Raw genomic sequence first — 21,017 nt, 5'->3', positions numbered from 1 at the left:
ACATTGAGTCTTGAACTGAGTCAAATTTTTCAAAATAAGAGCCATTCCCCAATTGATAAATGGTCAAAGGATATGAACAGGCAATTTTCAAAGGAAGAAATCAAAGTTACCTATAATCATATGAAAGAATGCTCTAAATCACTATTGATTAGAGTAATGCAAATTAAAACAACTCTGAGGTACCACCTCAACCTATCAAAATGACAAATGCTGGAAGAGATGAGGGAAAAATAGGTACACTAATGAACTATTGGTGGAGTTTTAAACTGGTACAACTATTCTGGAAAACAATTTGAAACTATGCCCAAAGGGCTTTAAAACTTTGCATACTGTTTTACCTAGCAACAACACTACAAGGTTTATATCCTAAAGAGATCCAAGGAAAATAAGGTTTTATATGTACAAAATATTTATTGCAACTCTTTTTGTGGTGGCAAAGAATTGGAAATCTACAGCATGCTCAACAATTGGGGAATGGCTGAACAAGTTGCGGCATACAATTATGATGAAGCACTATTGTGTTATAATAAATGATGAGGGGGTTGGTTTCAGAAAAAATATGGCAAGATCTATGTGAACTGATACAAAGTGAAGTGAGAAGAACCAGGAGATAATTGTACACAGTAGCAGAAATGTTGTAATGATGATCAACTATGAAAGACATAGCTACTCCAATCACTACAGTGATCCAAGACAGTTCCAAAGGACTAAAGATGAAAAAATGGTATCCATCTCCACAGAGAGAACTGGTGAAATCTGAGGGCAAATCGAAGTACAATTTCCTCACTTTCTTTATTTTCTTGATTTTTTTGGAAATATGACTAATATGGAAATATGTTTTGTATGATTTCACTTATATGATTCATATCATAATGCTTGTTGAGGAAGGTGGGGCAGGGAGATTGGGGATTTGGAATTCAAAATTTTAAAAGTGTTAAAATAAGTAATAAAATTTAAAATGAAAAAAAAAACCAGTAGCATTAGACATTTCTTAACAATTATAGTTTATATTTTAATACTGCTTTAAGATTTGTAAAGCACTTTAAGCACATTATCTCTTTTTAATCTCACAATAATCCAGAGAGGACAATAAGAATATTATCATTCTCATTTCACAGATGAGAAAACTAAGGTTCAGAGAGTTTTGATTTGCCTAAGGTCACACAACTATTAAGTGGTAGAACTATGGAAGTAATAGTTCTGGTTCTAAATTTCATTATACTATGCTGCCTCAGAAAGATATGGCCCAAATGTTCTCTAGATTGCTCAGATTAATTGTTAGGTCAAATTTGCAAAAATCAACTAAGGCTTTCTGTGGTAAGTTCTGGTCACCAGTCTGTACCTCAAGTAAAACCTGTGTTCTCAGCAGATCTTAAGTCATTTAGGTCCTGAGAGCTTCCCTTCCTTCAGTTATCCTAAGTTACCTTGAAGAGAAGTGGGGTGTTAGAAATTAGAATCATCACTCTAGCTAAATATGGATACATGAATATATGCTTAAGGTTTATCCTCTGCCTGTTTGTGAATGGACTTGATGTGGTTTACAGATTAAAACACAATGAAACATCACTAAGATAAAGGAAATACTTTGATAACAAAATTTTCAAGTTTTTGCACAAATACACTCAATGCAGTTAAAATGAGAAAGGAATGGTTAACTGAGAAAACATCATTTTAGCAAGTTTTTCTGATAAAGGCCTCATACTCAAGACATATAAGGAATGGACTCAAATTTTTAAGAATAAGATTTATTTAAGTAAAAGCAGGCATTTTTCAAAGGAAGAAATCCAAGCTATCAATAGCCATAAGAAAAAATGCTCCAAATTACTAAATTAAATAAATACCAATTAAAAAGCAACTTTGAAGTTTTACTTAGTATCAACTAGATGGGCAAAGATGACTAAAAAAAAAAGCAAATTATGGAGGCAGCTAGGTGGTGCAGTGGATAGAGCACTGGCCCTGGAGTCAGGAGGACCTGAGTTCAAATTCGGCCTCAGACACTTAACACTTACTGGCTGTGTGGCCCTAGGCAAGTCACTTAACCCAATTGCCTCACCAATAAATAAATAAATAAAAAATTTTTTAAAGCAAATTTGAAATGGTAGAAAGTTTACTTGAAAATTGCTACCCTAATGCACTGTTTATAGAGCTGTGAATTGATCTAGCCATTTTTGAAAGCAATTTAGAACTATGCTCCCAAACCACTGATATATGAACACTCATTGACCCATAGATACCACTGCTAGGCCTTACCCAAAAAGATAAAAAAGAAAGATAAAAAGTGTCTGTTTGTGCAAAAATACTTATGGAAGTTCTTTCTGTTTTGCAAAGAACTGGAAACTAAGGGGGGGTCCATCTACTGAGATTGGTTGAATCATTTATGGTATGTGAATATATTGGAATGCTATTGTATACCCAGGTTTCCAAAAACCTGGGGAAGACTTGAATGAACTAATGGATGCAGAATGAAATAAAGAAAATTTACAAATTTACAATTTGTAAAATAATAATATTGTAAAAAGCAATGAGAAGACAGAAGAATTCTGATCAATGCAATGATCAAACATGATCACAGAGCATTTTATGCATAACTTGAAATTAATAAATAGAAGACATTTCCCCAGAGAACCTCTACATTCTGGAAGCTCACTCCAGCCCTGAACTTTGCTCATTGGAAAAAGCCTGGGCCTTATGGACCCTCCTTCTGAATGGCTGGTTCCTCATAGAACCTCTATTTTTGAGAGAAAGCCAAAGTCAGCCATGTCTCGTTCCTCTCCAAGCTTCCTCTCCTTCTAGACTTTCTCTACAATGCCCTGACATGGGGTACCTTCATCTTCCCCTGTTTCCAGTTTCCTTTTATATGTTATCTTACCCCGTTAGAATATAAGCTCCTTAGGGTCAAGAATTATCTTTCTGCTTATATTCTCAGTGTTTAGCATACTGCCTGACACATAGCAAGCACTTAATAAAAGCTTGTTGACCTGACTTGACTTTTGTGATATTAACTCTAAAGGGTTGAAGCATCTTGCTGGTGTTTGGAGCTTTTAAGGTGGCATTTTTCCCTCTACAAAATCAATTTCTAATAGCCATTAAAAGTAAACATCATAGGATTATATATTATCTAAAAGGCAGCTGGGGGCACAGTGGATAGAGTGATGGACTTAGAGTCAGGACTGGAGTTCAAATCCCACCTCAGATGCTAACTATATGGTCCTGGACAAGTCACGTAACTTCTCAGCCTTACTCTCCTCATTTGTAAAATGAAGTTAATAGCACACCTTTCACTAAAATATTATGAGGATCAAATGAGTTAACATATATAAAATGCTTCCCAAACCAAAGTGATATACAAATGCTGGGCATATATTTCAGTCAAATGCATAGATATGCAATCTACTATAGAGTATCATTTGTAAAAACATACTTGTTCTCTTCTTATGCCTTTATCAAGGATGCCCTTGACAGATAAGTAAATTATTCTTAAAAATTTTTGTATAGGAAGGAAAAAAATCATGTAGGTTGATAATCATCGATAATGTCTAGATTACCCTTAACATAATATCTATTGTTTTCTATTTTTAGGTATCTTCTGTTTTTCATATATCTTTAGATATCAATTACTTAACATTCTCAAAATGTTGTTGCCTCAGCATGGGCCTCCTCTGTAGATACTTGGTGTAATTAATCCATTTGTTCTTTCTGGTTTTTTTTTTTGTTTGTTTTGTTTTTTGCTATTAGCACTTTCTCATACAGAACATCAGACATTGTAATGTTTGAATCCAAGTATGGGGGATGGCTCTACTCTCATTGATATGGAAAATTATGTTATATAAATAATGTTATATACATCTTGAAAATCTTCTATGCTTTTTGTATTTTCATCCTTAAATGCCCTTGAGCAACCTGGCTTAATTAGGCCTCTTGCCAAGCCTTCTACACATTTGTTTTATGCTCTACTACTTCCTACTATTTTATAAGGTGAACATGCCCCTTCCAAATATTTTACAAATAAGTGAATATTCTCATAAGAGGTCAGATCCAGAGGACAGATGCTATCTTTCCCTTTTGTAACTGATCTGTAGAAACCCATGAATGAGCTCAGCCACTTCTACTGCACTGAATTGAAAAGGATAATGGAAATCTCATGTTTGTATTTGTCTGGGGAAATGCTGAGTGGTTTCCCAGGGGAAAAGCTGGGGGTGGGAGAAGGGCAATCAATGGTGATAGGAAGCCAGCTGTGGCATGGAGAGATGCAACCAGAGACCAGGAGATAGACAAGGAAGATTGTATTTGGCATTCCAATGCCTTAAGAGATGATCCATGTTAGCTGCTGTTTTCAGGTTGAGGCAGTGATTGAGCAGAAATTATTTGTAGATGATGTTCTCTAACACTCAGTTGTGAATTTAAATGAATTGTGTTTTTCTCTTGAGGGGTTGGGATGTCTGGAGATGGAATGGAATTATGAATCACTAATTGGTTTGGAGGCCATGGGAGGGCAGCAGCTTTCTGGATATGGGTGCTCTGCCCAGTAGCTGTCTGATTAATTTCCTTTGCTATTTACTTTGCTACAGGTTTTGATCAAGCATTTTACTCGATTTTTGTCTCAAAAGTTTATCTAGCAAGAGAATGACCATGAGGCAAAGGCTCATGATCTATAGAGTTAAATAGCTGATTCCCTTAAACATCCTGTCTGCCTACCATTATTAAGGAGTAGTGAGCAGGCCCAGAGACATTTGGGGCTTGTTCTTCATCCCAAAGTAGTAGTATTTGTTGATCATTTCTCCCTGCTTGGTCAGGAGATCAATTATTTTATTTACTTCCTGACATGGTTTGTATGCTCTTTTTTCCTCTTTGTTGTGATAATTGTATTAGTTAAACTTTCTTAGGAGGAGATGGTGCTATTTTGTGTTGGCATCTGTTCTTTTATCAATTTCCTGTCCTCCCCACCCCCAACCATGTATTATTTACATAAGTTGGAAGTTTAAAAAATACATCGTACCCTCTAATGCTTATTTTTAAACTTCTACTTATTTATTTATTTATTTATTTTTGGTGAGGCAATTGGGGTTAAGTGACTTGCCCGGGGTCACACAGCTAGTAAGTGTCAAGTGTCTGAGGCTGGATTTGAACTCAGGTCCTTCTGAATCCAGGGCCAGTGCTTTATCCACTGCACCACATAGCTGCCCCTTCTACTTATTTTTATTGATTTTGATCTTTGACTGTACAAAGACAATCAAGTCCAAAATGATTCTTATGTCAGAAACCAGTCTTTTTCTCTCTGGTAGAGTATTGTCAATTTTATTTTATTTTGGGTTGATATTATTTGATGCTCAACATAAGTACCTCAAGATTTTCTTCTTAAAGAAATTATTTTTTGCATACAGGTTTGAGACTTCTCTCTAACCTATACACTTTTAGCTTCCTTTCCTACTCCTCAGCCATATTTCAAGCTTTGTTGATGTTGTTGTCCTTCCCATGCCAATGTTTGCATTAAAGGCAACGAGTATTAAAGTATGTATTGATTTAGTTAGGAGTGTTATATAAAGTCCCACATAAAATTATTTACTTCTTCATTCTGTGCAAAAGATATGGCACATAGCCTGCCAAAACTCTTCATAAAAACTGTGATATAGATGAACAAATGTCCCATAAAATGGACATGACTTAAGCATTTACAATGCTTAACTGCACATTTCAATACCTTTAAGAATCTGAGCTTTCATTGGTACTGGTATTCAATGTGCTAACTCAGATTGAAATTCTTTCATGCCTTAGTATAGAGATTTTCTACCTTTTTTAAAGATCACAGACCTTCTCTGTCAGCCTGTAAAAGCTATGGATGCCTTTTCAGGAGTTTTTAAGTGCATAAAATAAAATATATAAGATTACATAGGAAATCAATTCTATTGAAATAGGATTTTCAATGCACACATAGATACACATATGTCTAAATGTATCTATATATGGACATGTACACACATATAGATAGATAAATACATATGTACACATATTTGTATATATATGTATGTATTGATACTTATATTTCAATAGAATTGATTTCCTATACATACATATGCACACAGATTCACAGTTTAAGAACTCTTGTCCTCCTCCCTTTGAATTTATGTTTCTAGGAACTGATGCGACTCATTTTTGGTAATTAATAACTCCAATCATAGGCAGGTATATAAAGTCCATTGCTGCTTCATAATCAAAGCCTTCATTTTTCTTTTAAGATCATAGATTTAGAACAAGAAGGGTTCTCAAATGCTATTAAATAAAAATGCTCTAATTTTTTTGGGAAACTGAGGCACAGAGAAGTAAAATGTCTTCCTCCTCATCACACAGCTCATAAGCAACTGAGGCAGGGTTTGAACACAGGTCTTCCTGATTCCAGGTCTTAGGCACTCACCAATACCCCATTTAATTCTACTCATTCCTTTGTAGCTTATAACAAGACTGAGTTTTGTCTTTTCCTTTCACCTCTATGGAAAAAAAAGACATTTTCCATTTTCTCCCCATTCCTGAAAATCATGGAGAATTTGCACTGAAGTCAGAGTGAGACTAGATTTACTCTGCTCTGTTATCGATGTGGATCAACTTCTTAAAGATGAGGCTGGTTGGTTTGCCAGATCTCTTACATTCTCAGCAGGTTTTTTAGCTCATGATCCCAAGCTCTATACCTTTTAAGCAGGAACTCAACTTCCTTAGGAAATCACGCAGGAGAGGTACCTTCTGATTCTCCAACTTACCAAGCACATAGGGGGGAGTGGAGGCAAAGTGCTTCAGGAGGATCTGGTGATGGGGGAGAAAACAGGTCAGTCAGGAGGACAGTCATGGATGTTTGAAAGTTCCTTGACTTGGGTTTTGTTTGTTTGCTTGTTGTTATTATTAGTATTTAGCTCAGGAGATCCAGTATAATAGATATTTGAAGACTAATGCTGAAGCTTGTAGCAGAGTATAAATAACTCAAGTCACTGAGTGGAAAGAGCACTGTTTGAACAGTCTAATTGTTTTGACCTCAGCCCTTTTGCAGGTCTAAAAAGTATCCTTTGTTTATGCTGTTTATTATCTCACACAGGATTTGGCTTTGGCATTGACCTCTACAACCACGTATACTGTTGGTCCTACAGAGAAAGGGCTGAGGTAGTCACGTTTCAGAAAAGTTGATGGCAGAAGCAGTGAAATCTAGTGTATTTAGTTCTCAATTGAATGAAAGGGAAAGAGAGAATTTGAAAGAAGAGGGAGTTAAGGCTTACTGGAGGAGAGTTATAGTAAGAAGACAGGTCCCTTGGATTTCCTGCCCCTTTCCTTTCTGAAGGAAGTGTAAGGGGCTAAAATTATAGCTATACTGTCTAAAATATCTAATGAGTGGTAGCCATTAAATTAGAAGCTTTAGCAAGAGTTTAGACTTTTAAGCATTTATTAAGGAGAATAAGAATTTGGTGAAGAGAGAGAGAAAGGCCTAGATTCATCTATCTATCAAAGGGAGAGCACATTTTAGCTTCACTCTCGATGAAAGTCCTCATGAAAGAGAGTGAGCCACACACTGTCATCCCACAAGCCTCCTGTGAATCTGGGAACATCCCATCAACTCGCACACACATCTCCAAGCTAATTGGCTGGTAGCCTTGATTGACAGTACCCATGAGCAAACGTCACTTCCTGATGCCAAGGAAAGCTGCATGGCTTGCCCTCAGACTCCTTCTCCTCATGGCAGAGCTTTCCTACAGTAACTCTCCAGCAGGTGGCATCATTCCAATCGTTACAGAAGTCTTATATAATTCGCTGAGGTCTTTGCTTTAGCACAGGCCCTCTGGGTCCTTGACAAAGAGGGAAGACAAGGGTCGGAGAAAGAGTGTGTGTGTTTGTATACTGTTGAATATTAAAATATAGTTTTTTTATCTGCATGTCTCCTACAAACAGATCAGAGAAATAATCTTCAATCTCTCCTACAAAATTAATAAACAGATCAGAGAAATTATAATATCTCCTACTAACCAGATCAGAGAACTTGATATCCATATCTGCCCGCCTACAAAACAGATCAGAAACAGACAAAAAAACCCCATAATATCACTTTAATATTTTGTCCCAAGAAGAAATATGATCCTTTGGAGATTCCCCTCCTAAGAAGAGACCTCAGAGACTCTCCATTTCTGGGGCTGTATATGGGGCTTTTTGGCCACTGATTACAGGGCATTCTCAGTTTCAATACTATGATACAGAAGCAAAGGCAGTTTAATAATTTCAGTTGTAACAAGTATGGAGGAAATACTTAAGCATCAAGATAAGAGTACAGGATTCCCAAAAAAAGGGTTTGGCTAGGATGAGGACACCAAAGTGTCCACAAGATAGGGACTTACTATCCTGAGGGAAAAGAAGTCACTAGGTAGGGTCTTTTATCTGCTAGCTATCTGAGTTCAGTTTTGGAGTTCAGTTGAAGGATATTTTGCTCCTATTAATCCAGGGTTTCATAAAAAATACTTTTGGATAATAAGGCACTTCCATCAACTCCAGGTGATCCATATGTTCATATGAATAATAGCTGTGATGTCTAAAATCTAATGAGTGGTTACCTTAAATTAGAAAAAAGTATAGTACAAATCCTTGGGCATTAGGGGTTAGTAAAGAGAAACACATGGATAAAGTATGAGATTTGCCTGCTCTCCCTATCCTGCCTGTCTCTACCACCCAGCCCTCGTCTGGAAACAAAAAGGCCTTGCTCCTCCGTGCTTCTCCCAGAAGCCTCCTGACAAACAGGAAACAGGGCCGTCCACATACACAGCTCCAAGCTAATTGGCTGGTAACACTGATTGACAAGACTCACAGACAGCAGACATCACTTCCTGACGCTGATTTGACCTTTGAACCCCCAGAAAGGTCACTTCTGGACACCAAAGTCACATGATTTCTTTTCAGGCCAGAGCTCACAATGTCCCTCCCAGCAGGGGGTGTCAATCCAATTCTCACAATATTAACAATAAGTGTTTCTCATTTCTTTGCCATGTGGTTCCTTCCAATAATGCAGATTGCAGTTCATTTGTGCCTATCCATCTTGTGCAAGCCATGTCCACATCCTTTTATAATTTTACCCAGTCTATGTTTCTTCATTGCCCTTTGGATGATCCTTTCTGTTTTAAAAATTTTAAGTTAAACTGCATTCTATAAATTAATTGGTTATTATTTATATATTTATGGATATTATACCAGTTTTGGAAGTGTGCATTTATCATTAATTAATATTATTTATCAGTGAAGTATTGACCACATGTCTCCCTAACTTCTCATGGTCTCAGGCCTTCAGACGTACATTGTCCTAAAAGGAAGAGCACACACCAAGAGAGATCAAGGCCAGAGAGAGGGGAAAGAGAGGGCAAAGAAAGCTGACCCTACTGTGGCCAAGGGTTTTATCCTCTTTAGATAAAGGCAGGTCATTATACATTGATCTAAGCTAATTGGTTGGCATTATTCAGTTCCATTGATTGACATGACTTGACAGTCTAAATTAAAATAAACTCTACAGATGACATCAGAGAAAAGAATGCAAAAAACCCTGGCTGAAGGTCAAACTCCAGTATCTAAGTGTGGTTCTTAACTGAGCAAGACAAAAGAGTCTATCTCGGGGGCAGCTAGATGGCGCAGTGGTTAAAGCGCTGGCCCTGGATTCAGGAATACCTGAGTTCAAATCCAGCCTCAGACACTTAACACTTACTAGCTGTGTGACCCTGGGCAAGTCACTTAACCCCCATTGCCCTGCCAAAAAAAAAAAAAAAAGAGTCTATCTCAGGGCAGCTAGGTGACACAGTGGATAGAACACCAGGTCTGGATTCCGGAGGACCTGAGTTCAAATCCGGCCTGAGACACTTGACACTTACTAGCTATGTGACCCTGGGCAAGTCACTTAACCTCAATTACCCCACCAAAAAAAAGTCTATCTCCATCTCCTTTGTTCCCTTGGGCTCATCCCAGACAAGAGCTGAACTTTCTGGAGTCAGGGAGAGAAAGGACTGAAACTGATCTCTGGGTCTCCCCTGAAATCCATTATTAATAATTATTTTCTCATACCTTTGCTTTCTCTTTCAGGCCTTAGAGTCTGTGAACTCTGAGATTCTAAATACAATTCCTTTCTATTAATCCCTCACCTTCAGTATTGTGACCCCAAACCTCCCTTCTAATTATCTTATTTTCCTTTAGAGTAAACAACTCATCCATAATAACTTCCCTACTCTTTACTCCTGGAGAGATTTATGTGTGTTTTTGCTAATTCAGCAGTTGGTTCACAGTAGCAAAGATAGAAGTAGCCCTCCTCACCTATTATTCAGTAGTGTCCTGATTAAAGTGGACTTTGCCTTTGTTTTTCATCTTTTGAGGCTCATTCTGAGGGTTTTTTTCTGGGACCTCAATCTAATGGTGCATACCAAGGTGGTGCTACTATGATATCTGGGCCCCTAGGATAAGTCTTTTAGTATTTTTCCCTTCTTTTTTATTATGAACTTGAGAAATCATGAACACTAAGATATCATGAATGTTTCTTCATGGTAACTACAGAAAAGAGCATTGTATATGAAATAATCTATTATGTACAGTGCTTTTAAAAGTAGTAATAAATTAAATTTAACATGCTTGTGTTCACATTGTCCTGTTTATTTGGATCTCCTTTTAGATTTCCTTTTGTTTTCTTCTGTGTGTTGTTTGTATGTTTCATGGACCCTCTTTTCTTTCTTTAATTATTTTTTCTTGCATCACTGTCACTTTCCCCTCCCCCTTCTCTCCTACTCCCCATATAAAGAAAGCCCTTTGTTGTAGCAAATAATTATGGACAAGTAAAACAAATTCACTCGTTGGTCTTGTCTGAAAATATATCTTATTTTAAAAGGAAAGTCCATTACCTTGTCATCAAGAAGGGGAAGCATGTTTCATCATCAGTCTCCTGAGGTGATTAGTCATTGTATTGGTTAGAATTTTTCACTCTTTTAAGGTCATTTTCCTTTACGATATTGTATGTTAATAATTAACACCTCCCCTTCTCCCCAACTACCCTCCTTCCCCCTAATAACTATAATAATTTAAAATGGTGAGTGATGATATATTACCAGTGTAAATAGTGGCATATGATGTTGTTTTAATATTAAAATACCTTATTAACTAACTACCATAGGCTTGCTACAGCAACTCCTACATGGCTTCATTTTTCTTCTTTGATATGACACATAGACTCAGGGATATTTGTTTTAATGACTTCAACTAATAAGTTGGGTCATCTTTGAACAAGTCTTATATTTCATTTTCCTTATTTGTAAGGTGAGAGTATTAGACTTGATGATCTGTAACTGACATCTGATGCTTCTTGTGCAATTCAGTGGAAAATGTGCTGGATTTGGGGTTAGGAGTCTGGGTTTGAATCCCATTTCAGATATTTACTAGGTATGTGACTCTGGATAAGTCATTTAACTTCTCTGGGTCTTCAGTTTCCTCATCTATAAAGAGATTGGATTAGATGACATTTAAGGCTCTTCTAGCACTCAACATATGATCCTATGATTCTCTCACTCTTCAATTCCATTAAACTATGAACTCCTTGAGAGCAGGGATTTTTTCTTTGTCTTTCTTTGTACCCCTTGTGCTTAGCTTATGGGCTTGACTTGAGTAACTGTCATAACATGTGAGGACTCCATTTGAGGTTGGCCCATCTCTATCCTAGCACTTCTCCATTCTACTTAAAATTTTTAACACTAGTTTGCCTTCTAATAATATTGGGTGTTCCTGTCCCTTTCCCATTTTTTGTCCTAAGGTTAGACTAATGTGAGAATCAGAGTGCTACCACCCTGCTGAGAAAGACATTGTGAGAACCAGGGTAGCTCTGCCCTGAGGAGAAAGCGTGTGACTGGTGCCTGGAAGTTATGTCTATTCATAGACCGCCTGTAAGTCATGCCAATCAATGGATCAGCCAGTTAGCTTGGAGCTGTGTGTGGGGACAGCCCCTCTTCTGGTCCCATAGAAAATTTCCACTGGAACTCTCAGAGGATCAACCCTTTTGTTTGGGAACTGGCTGGTGGTGGCAGGGGCAGGCAGAGTAGACAGATCTCCTAACTCCATGTGTTCTCTTTACTAACCCCTAATATACCTTAATAAATGCTTAATGCCCCAAAGACTGGTGCTATGAGTTACCTAATTTAAGGTGACCACATATTAGATTTTTAGATATCACAGTTAGATTTTTAATCTTCACACTAATATATTTTAAAAACCTTACAAAGTCCTTTATTAGTTGATACACAGAGGAGGAAGTCACAAATCAAGGACACTTAGTTCTAACAAAGCTATAAGGGATCACTTCTCATGGCTATTGTGAAGTATTCTTTTTTTTTTTTTTTGTGGGGCAATGGGGGTTAAGTGACTTGCCCAGGGTCACACAGCTAGTAAGTGTTAAGTGTCTGAGGCCGGATTTGAACTCAGGTCCTCCTGACTCCAGGGCCGGTGCTCTATCCACTGCGCCACCTGGCCAGCCCCGTGAAGTATTCTTTAATCAAAACACACAAAACACCCCAATCCCCAAAGTAATAGTAGAGTAGTAGATGGAACCTGAAACAAAGGTGCAAGGAAATTGGACCAAGACCAGAATGGTTGGTGTTGTGGGAATGAACCAGGAGACCAGCCCAAAGCTAGCATCATCTCTACTGGGGACAAAACCCGAAATCTAAGCTTTGCGGTGATGACTGCACAAGGAAACAAATGAGGAGAGCATTATTGGTAGTCTAGGCATATCCTAAAAATATACTGAGGTACATCATCGTTGACTGGTTCCCAGGTGCCTGGGGATAAATCCTGAAGTGAACCTCTGGGTAGATGTTGACTCTAGGAAACTGGGCTGAAACCAGCCTTGCTGTGAAGGGGCTCTAGGAGTGTCCTAGGTAATGATCTGAAACCAATTCCATCTTCCATTGCTTTAGGGGTTGAGGCCTGGGGCAAAGCCTGAAGCTGTGAACCTCCAGATAGGTGACTGACTACACAAGGCAATGAACAAGCATATAAGACCAGGATTTAGGGGACACCTTTGGAAAAAGACTGAGACACCAGCACAATCCCAGTTTAGGCCTAAAGATCCCACCCACCTTGAGGATGACTATATAAAAAACAGGCAAAGTAAGACACACCAGGGTCAGAGAGAGCAATGGAATATGAATAGAAGATAGAGACTATGGCAAGGTATAGGGCTTGGTATCAATTCTTATCAGCTGGCCAGGACATTGATCTCTGATGAGGATTAGGGAAGAAGGCAGGGCTTTGAAGAGCTGAAATGAGATAAGAATGAAATTAGAACACTTGGAAAGAGAATAAACAATTTAGAAAAAAACAAGTACAGAGCTGCCACTTTGAGGAGAGCTGCAGTGTGATAGTGCAGCTTCTAAAGTGACTGACAGTTGAGTTGGCAGGGGAGGCGGGAGGCGGGAGGCGGGAGAGGGAAAGGCAGGGAGAACCCAGAGTGAGCTCACCAGGGAGCGTCTGCTCTAGGGGCACTTCTTAGTGTTGAGTGAAGTGCCTGTGGCTTGGGCTTGTCATCACAGCAACTGAGACCGAGGCTGGGGAATGGAAGCCCTTTAAGCTTCTAGGAATTTTGGGCGTCCAAAATGTACCCTGTGCACGAGACTCTCTATTTTATGGTGCCTTGAGATGTCTTAGCTAGCTTTGGACATTTTTTATTTACTAGTAAAGTTAGAAGATCTTGTGATATTGCAGTGGGAGTATTTATTTTGGGAACTTTAGGATGCTGGTTTCCTTGTAGATATAATTATGCAAAGGAAAGAATCCAGCAAAGAATTGTCCAAGAAGGAATAAAAACCAAAATTTTGTTTGAAAGCACCAACCTTGACCCTGAAAGAAAACAAAACAGCACCAAAAGCAGCAATTCTTAATCTAGGCCAGAAGGTTTAGGAACAATTTAAAGCCTTCCTTAAAATAACGGACTATAAGCCAAGTTGATCAGCTGTAGAAACATTTAACAGCGATGCTTTTAAAAAATGGAAATGTAATTTTTAAAATATCTGCATTGTATTAAAATGGTTAACATTTTAAAAGAAAAAAGTACACAACCTCATTCAAGTAGTTGATAACATGAAAAATAGAATGGAAGAAATAAAGCTAAAGGTCTCAATGAAGCAATGAGAAAGTAAACAAAGTAAAGAGACAATAATTAGAATCAGATATTTGCTATTGAATATAGGATAAAGAGAGATAATATTAAAAACAATGTAGCTCCTGGAAACTATTTCAAGAAATGATAAAACTGTCCTAGAATCATACATCATCATGACAATAGAAACAATCTACCGGTAGTCTTCTGAAAGAAATTCTAAACTATGCACATTCAGAAATATAAAAGATAAATTCAGAATTTTTAGGTCAGATGAAATTATTCAAGCACCCAGAAAAAGATATGAAATACTGAGAAACCACTGTCAGGATCATACAATACATAGAAGCAAATATGTTACATCAAATATTAAAAGAAAACAAAAAAGAATTACAACCAAGAATGATCCTGCAAAACTAAGTATAATTCTGGGGGTGTGTGTGTGTGTGTGGATTTTTAATAGAATTTTCAAGCATTCCTGTTGAGAAAAGTCGAGGTAGGGGGCAGCTAGGTGGTGCAGTGGATAGAGCACTGGCCCTGGCGTCAGGAGGACCTAAGTTCAAAGGTGGCCTCAGACACTTGACACTTACTAGCTGTGTGACCCTGGGCAAGTCACTTAACTCTCAATGCCCTGCAAAAAAAAAAAAGTGAGAGAGAAAAGTAGAGGTAGACAAAAATCTTTGAAATGCAAACCCATGAGAAAAGAGAAATCAAGCTTGAGCAATTTGAAATGGATAAATGATGATCAAGTGTTTTACATCATAATAGTGGGATGATAGAGGGAAGAAACTGTAGCACCTTCCAAATTCTCCTTTCTGCAAGAACTAAAGAGAGAGTGAAAAAAAAAATAAATTCAGGACCTGGGGAGAATTTTATACTGTTATCTTTGATTTAAGAGAGGAAAGGAAAGGGAGGGGAAATTATGTTAGGGAGGAAATAAGAAAAAGGTGGGGAATTATTTCTTATAATTCGGTACATTGGAAGGCTATACAAACATGGAGATAGGAGTGGAGAGACTATATATCACAACTATACCTCACTATTATCTAAATTTAGAAAATTATGTTATATACACATAGAAACACATTAAAATTAATAGAGAAATAGGTGAGAACATGACGAGCAAAAAAGAGAAAGGGTAGATTTGGAGAGAGAATGGTCACAAGCAAATGAAACTTCAAATATGAATAATCAAATGTAAAGAGAGGATTAAAGAGAGAGAAGAGTAACACCAAGTATTTTCAGTCTGTGGAAGGTGATAAATTGCCAAAAATAGAGTCAAACCATTGCACTTATAATTAGAAATTATTCTTGACTAAAGAAATTAACTTCTTTTTGAACATTAATTCTAAGCATGCACTTTATTTGGTGAGGGGTTAACAGAGGAGGATAAATCTTTTTTAATAGTATTTATGTGTACATACATTAACACTTTTTTCTTTGTTATTCATTTTATTGTATAAAGTAAAGCCTAGCTTAACCAATATCCTATTAGCTGAACATCTCTGAGCATTACTCTTTCTTTTCACCAGAATAATTGCAACTGATGCTATGATAACCCTAAGGCACTGTAAAATCCTGTAGTATCTTATGAATTATCAAAGAAAGATTAAATTCATGAAATTCATAACACTTTATACAGAGGAGGATTAAGACTATTTGAGGGCCTTAGGTACCAAGACTTTAAGGGCTTTCACACATGGCTTTTGATGTGATTTTTTTTCCTGCTCCTCTAATGAAACTTCAGAGATGTGATTTTTTTTTTCCTGCTCCTCTAATGAAACTTCAGAGATCAATCCTTTAGAGAGCTGCCTGAGCCACTGAGGTGTGACTTTCTCAAGATCATTCCATTAGTAGGTGACAGAAACAAGACCTGAACCCAGAACTTCCTGACCCCAAGTTCAATACTCTATTCACCAGTATGATTGCTTCTTGAAAATATATCAATTTTAAATTAAGTGAATTATATGATAAATGTAAAAATCAAGAAAAAGAATTTGCTAGAAGCTGAAAATTCCTACATTGATTTAAAAATTTAAACAGAAAAGGTCAAAACATGAAAATAGTAGTCTTTTGTAATAACTATAATAATATAAAAAGTAGAGAAAAGAACAATATAGTATACACAATAACTAATTCATTGAGAAACAGTATAAACCGTATTTAGTGAGAGTCAGTGAGCTGGCTTCACAGTTAGGAAGAATTGGGTTGAGGTCTTGCTTCTAACACGTTAGAGGCTATGTGACTCTGGGCAAGTCATTTAACCTCTTCTTTTCTCAGAGTGGGTATTTGAGGTGTCAAGGAGGACAAGAACTTCTGGTGTGGGGACTTGCCAAGCCCTTTTCAGGGCTGCTTTTCCACATTTGATGTCCATCTGATTCACCCACCTCTCACCTGTGGTCCCAAGCTGCTGTAGCATTGTAGCATGCTCAGTGGCCACAATAAACTGTCTTAGCAGATGGACTAATCTATATTGAGGGTAACTGACAGGTCTCAAAGCTGTGGTTAGGGGGATATATACCCCAAGCATGTGAAAATTTTCCCTGGGAGAATGAGCAGATGAGGACAGTTTGTTCCAACAGCCAGGAAGGCGGCTGAAGTAGGTGCTGTGGAGCACTTAGAGTTTGGTCAGACATCAAAGGAGCTAGGATCATCCACTCCATCCTGGACAATCATCAATCATTCTGACTTTTGTCTTGCTACTGGACTTTGATAACTCAGGAAGAGAGAATAAGGCTGATGGCTTTGTGCTACTTTGCCTCACTTAACTCCAATTAATGGGCAAATCAAGACAACAACTATGAGGTCATTGGTTCTCTTGGAAAGTGAAGGAAGAATGACTAAATTGTGGGACTTTTAGGAACTGCCCACCCAACTAGTTTGCCTATATCAATTATGGGGGAGGTAAAGAGCAGGGAAGAGGGGAATTTAGCTGGATTTAAATTTAAGGGTCATGTGAATTGAATAATCTGCCTCTGACTTTATTATTCTATTAGGTTTTCCTTAAACTTAATTTGGATTATGTATTAACCGTCTATGTATTAACTCCTACATTGCAAACTCCTTAGAGGGCATGGATACATCTTTCCCAATACCTATTACATGCATTAATATTGTGAATGTTTAATAAATATTTGTTGAAGGGATTAAACTGTTCAATTATGACCTTTATATTAAATATGGGATATTCAATTCTGCATTGTAGTTCTTTGAAATCAGTAATTCACCTTTGTTTCAGGTAAATCAGAATATCTGCTTGAGCCAGGACCCTATCATTCCGGATAGTAGCATCAGGGACAGGTATTGGACCTAAGATTTCATTGCTATATGAAACTCCCAATTGGGATCCCCCAGGGAAATTGAATAAGTTACTTATAATATTCTGTAATTCTTTAATGCTTAAGACACCATTAAAGAATTTTTTAGCTTGAACCCTTGGACCCTAATCCCAAACCCCCAAGGGGTTTGTGAAATACTAAATGGGAAGTATTTACCTAGAGCACTCAGAGGTTAAGTGATTTGCCCAGCTTTCTCTGTCTTCCAGTTTGGCTATCTATCATTTTATGCTGTACTGCTGCCTTTCTATCATTCTGAATATCAGTTTATTTCTCTCTTCTCCTGTAGGAAAAAAAAATTTATAGCACATTTGTAGTTTTACTATAATAGCTAAGTTAAGTATCACTTAGGACATTGTGTGTATATGTGCGAGACATATACACATATACATATATGCATGCACATACATATATATATACACACACATATATGCACATGCACGCACGCGCACACACACACACACACACACACACACGCACCCCTTTTTTGTTGGGACTTGTGATTTCATTTAGGTAGGGGACTTTGTGGTATGAAAACTCTCTCCACTGATGGAGAACTGCAAATCATCTGTAAACAAGTCATAAGGAGAGCTGTGTGGAGACAATGAGAGATTGTAACTTGCCTATGTGTCAGAGACAGAAACTGAACTCAAGTCTTACTGACTACAAGCTTATCCTTTATTCACAATGCCAGGTTATCCTCCCTCTTCCTGTCTGTCCCTCTGTCTTCACTTATAATGTCCATGTGTATATATGTATATGAAGTTACTAATGAAAAACCTTTCTTTCCATTCCAAAGCAAGTGCTATGTTTATTATTTATGGGATTTGTTACACAGATTCCCACCAGACAAATCAGGCAAATGTATTTAATTAGGCCTTTCTAAAATTTGTATGAATAAATTTGCTATGTAATAAATTAGATGAACATTGTTTTTAAGAGTCATTAAAAAGGGAAAGACGTTGAAACATCTTGCAAATAAAGCTTTATTATTTAAAAAAATTATCCTTAACTTTATGCTAATCTTTAGTTATGAAAATTATTTGCATGTCTAAATTGTGGGAAACATTTTGGTTCCAATTAAACTTGTTTGTTTATTTCTTTATTATCTTGCTTTGTCAAAGTAGGGCTTTCGCTTTGTACGTCATGAATTTCTATTTGAACCCAAAGTTACCACATAAAAATAGAAGGCATTTTTTTTTTTTACTAAACCTTACAGCTAAAATCCCTCCCTTTAGCTGTCAGTCATCAGAACATGATGGGGGAAACAAAAAAATACGCCTGGTGATATACTTCATTCTCCTCTCCCTGCACTTGAAATTACATTGACTCTGGAGAAAAATCACAAAATGGAGTTGACTTCACCTAGTGAAAATTTATATTATGCAGCCCCAGATGATGGGTAAAATCGCAGATTCTTAATGTATTGATGCAACCTCAGTTGGGCCCTTGTTGATGCTGGTCAATCTTTCTACATTACCCTTCCTGACTCCTGAGGTCATTCCTCCATCAGTATGTGTTATAGACTTTTCATTTTCTTCTTAAACCCTAGTGTGTTGCCCTTACTTTTTTTACTTAACAATAGATAACCTAGGTTCCCATTTTTTCTGAGAAAACTGCAGTTTTCTAGTGTGACCTTGCTTTTTCCTTAAAACTTCTCAAATTGTTGCAAACCTTAAGGCACTAAATAAATATATTTCTTTATATTATTATTTTTAGCATTGATACTATCTTCTCCTTCCCTGTGGGGTGGACCAAAAGTCATGAAGTCATGAAAGGGTTTCAGTATTTAATAACTCCTTTATTTTTTTGTTTTTAATTTATAATGCCATAGCATCATATACAATATATATGCATATATAGGGAATAAATATATGTATATATATATAGGAAATAAAGAAATAATTTTCAGAAAGTTATTAAAACATCACACCCCTTCGTGACTTTTGGTCCACCCTATAGAAAGGGTATTCATGTGCTTAAGGCTAATTCCTCTGTTTATACTATTGAGACCATTTCCTTCTCTTACAGCACTGGATTCCAACAATCATATACTATCTCGTGCATTTTCAGTTGCTGACCTTCCTCTGTGCATACAAAATGCTTAGGTCTTCTCAGTCCTAAAACAAGACTTCTCTTGACCATTAGTAGTTAGTGCATCTGACTATTTTTACAGCTGTCTTCTCCTTCAGTATTAAACTTCTCAAAAAAGTTGTTTATAAAGGATGCTTCTATTTTTCACTAATATTTGTTAAATTAGGTCAACTCTGGGTAAAAGTGAAGTCATCCGATGACTATAGACTATAGGACTATATATGCATATAGGACATATGCACTTAAAACATACTATACTATTCACTGGAGGAGATAAATCAATATAAGGCAGATCCATCTTGGACTTTTTTATGCAGGAATTATTTCATTTTTGCCTGGCACAAAGGTGTGTAATAAGTGTTTATTATATTAATAAATAATTAATAATGTATATTAAATGATGTAATTATTACAATATCAAAGTGATCCCATTATAAAATCCCTCTTTCTTCATGAAATATTGCCAAACTACCCAATCCATAGTGATTTCTCCTTCCCTTTTATCTCATAGTGCCACTTTTCCTTGTTCTTTTATACTGTTTTCCCCTTTTGCCTTGAGACATATCTGATCATTGTATTGATACATTAGACATATCTAAAATTCCTTAAACTCTGGTAGAGATAGCCCAGGACCCTGAACCCAAGTGCCATGGGAATGGCAATGTTTTTGGCCTAGCGCCCTTAGCCATCATGCTGGGGAGCAATTCCTGTGGAGATGTAGCCAGGTGACTGCTCCTATAGGTGTTATAGCCACATTTATTGAGGATCTGGAAAAGAAAGTTCTTGTCAGAAAAGTCCATGGCACTGTCAAATGGTTCAAAACCAGACATTGATATGATTTTATAAGTGGAAATAACATTAAAGAAGAAATAATACCACCTGCTTTGTTTTCACATACCTTGTTTACACATAGTTTCATTGCATGTAATTTTCCCCATTAGACAGGGAATTCGTTGAGAGCTGGGACTGTCTTGCCTTTATAGTCCCATCACTAAACCTGGCACATAGTAGGTACTTGATAAATGTTTATTGACCAACTGAGTGTTTTATCCCTGAACCGTAAGGACCATGGGACCTTTTCACCTTACTTATAGATGAAACTTTCCATATGTGTTGTCTTCCTCATGAGGATGTGAGCTCTTTGAGAACTGGGGTGGGTAGGGGGCTTATCTTACTTTTCTATTTATTTCCCCAAAGATTAGCACAGTGCTTCGCATAATGTAAGTGCTTAATAAATGCTTCATTCATTCACTTAAATCATTATTCAACTTTATATGTTCTTATTTCTTTAAGTAGACTGTAAGTTCTGTGTGGGAAGGGACTGTATTTTATACTTTATGTATTTCTTTTCACTAGAAATATAAGGAAAAAGTAAGATTCCTGCAAGTAGGAAGTTTATGTTCTATTAGGCAGATGCACCATTTTCTCACGAAACAATATAGGATATATATATATAT

The sequence above is a fragment of the Dromiciops gliroides genome, chromosome 5 (assembly GCF_019393635.1).
Source record: "Dromiciops gliroides isolate mDroGli1 chromosome 5, mDroGli1.pri, whole genome shotgun sequence".
Classification (NCBI taxonomy): Eukaryota; Metazoa; Chordata; class Mammalia; order Microbiotheria; family Microbiotheriidae; genus Dromiciops; species Dromiciops gliroides.
This window is presented reverse-complemented; position numbering follows the sequence as displayed.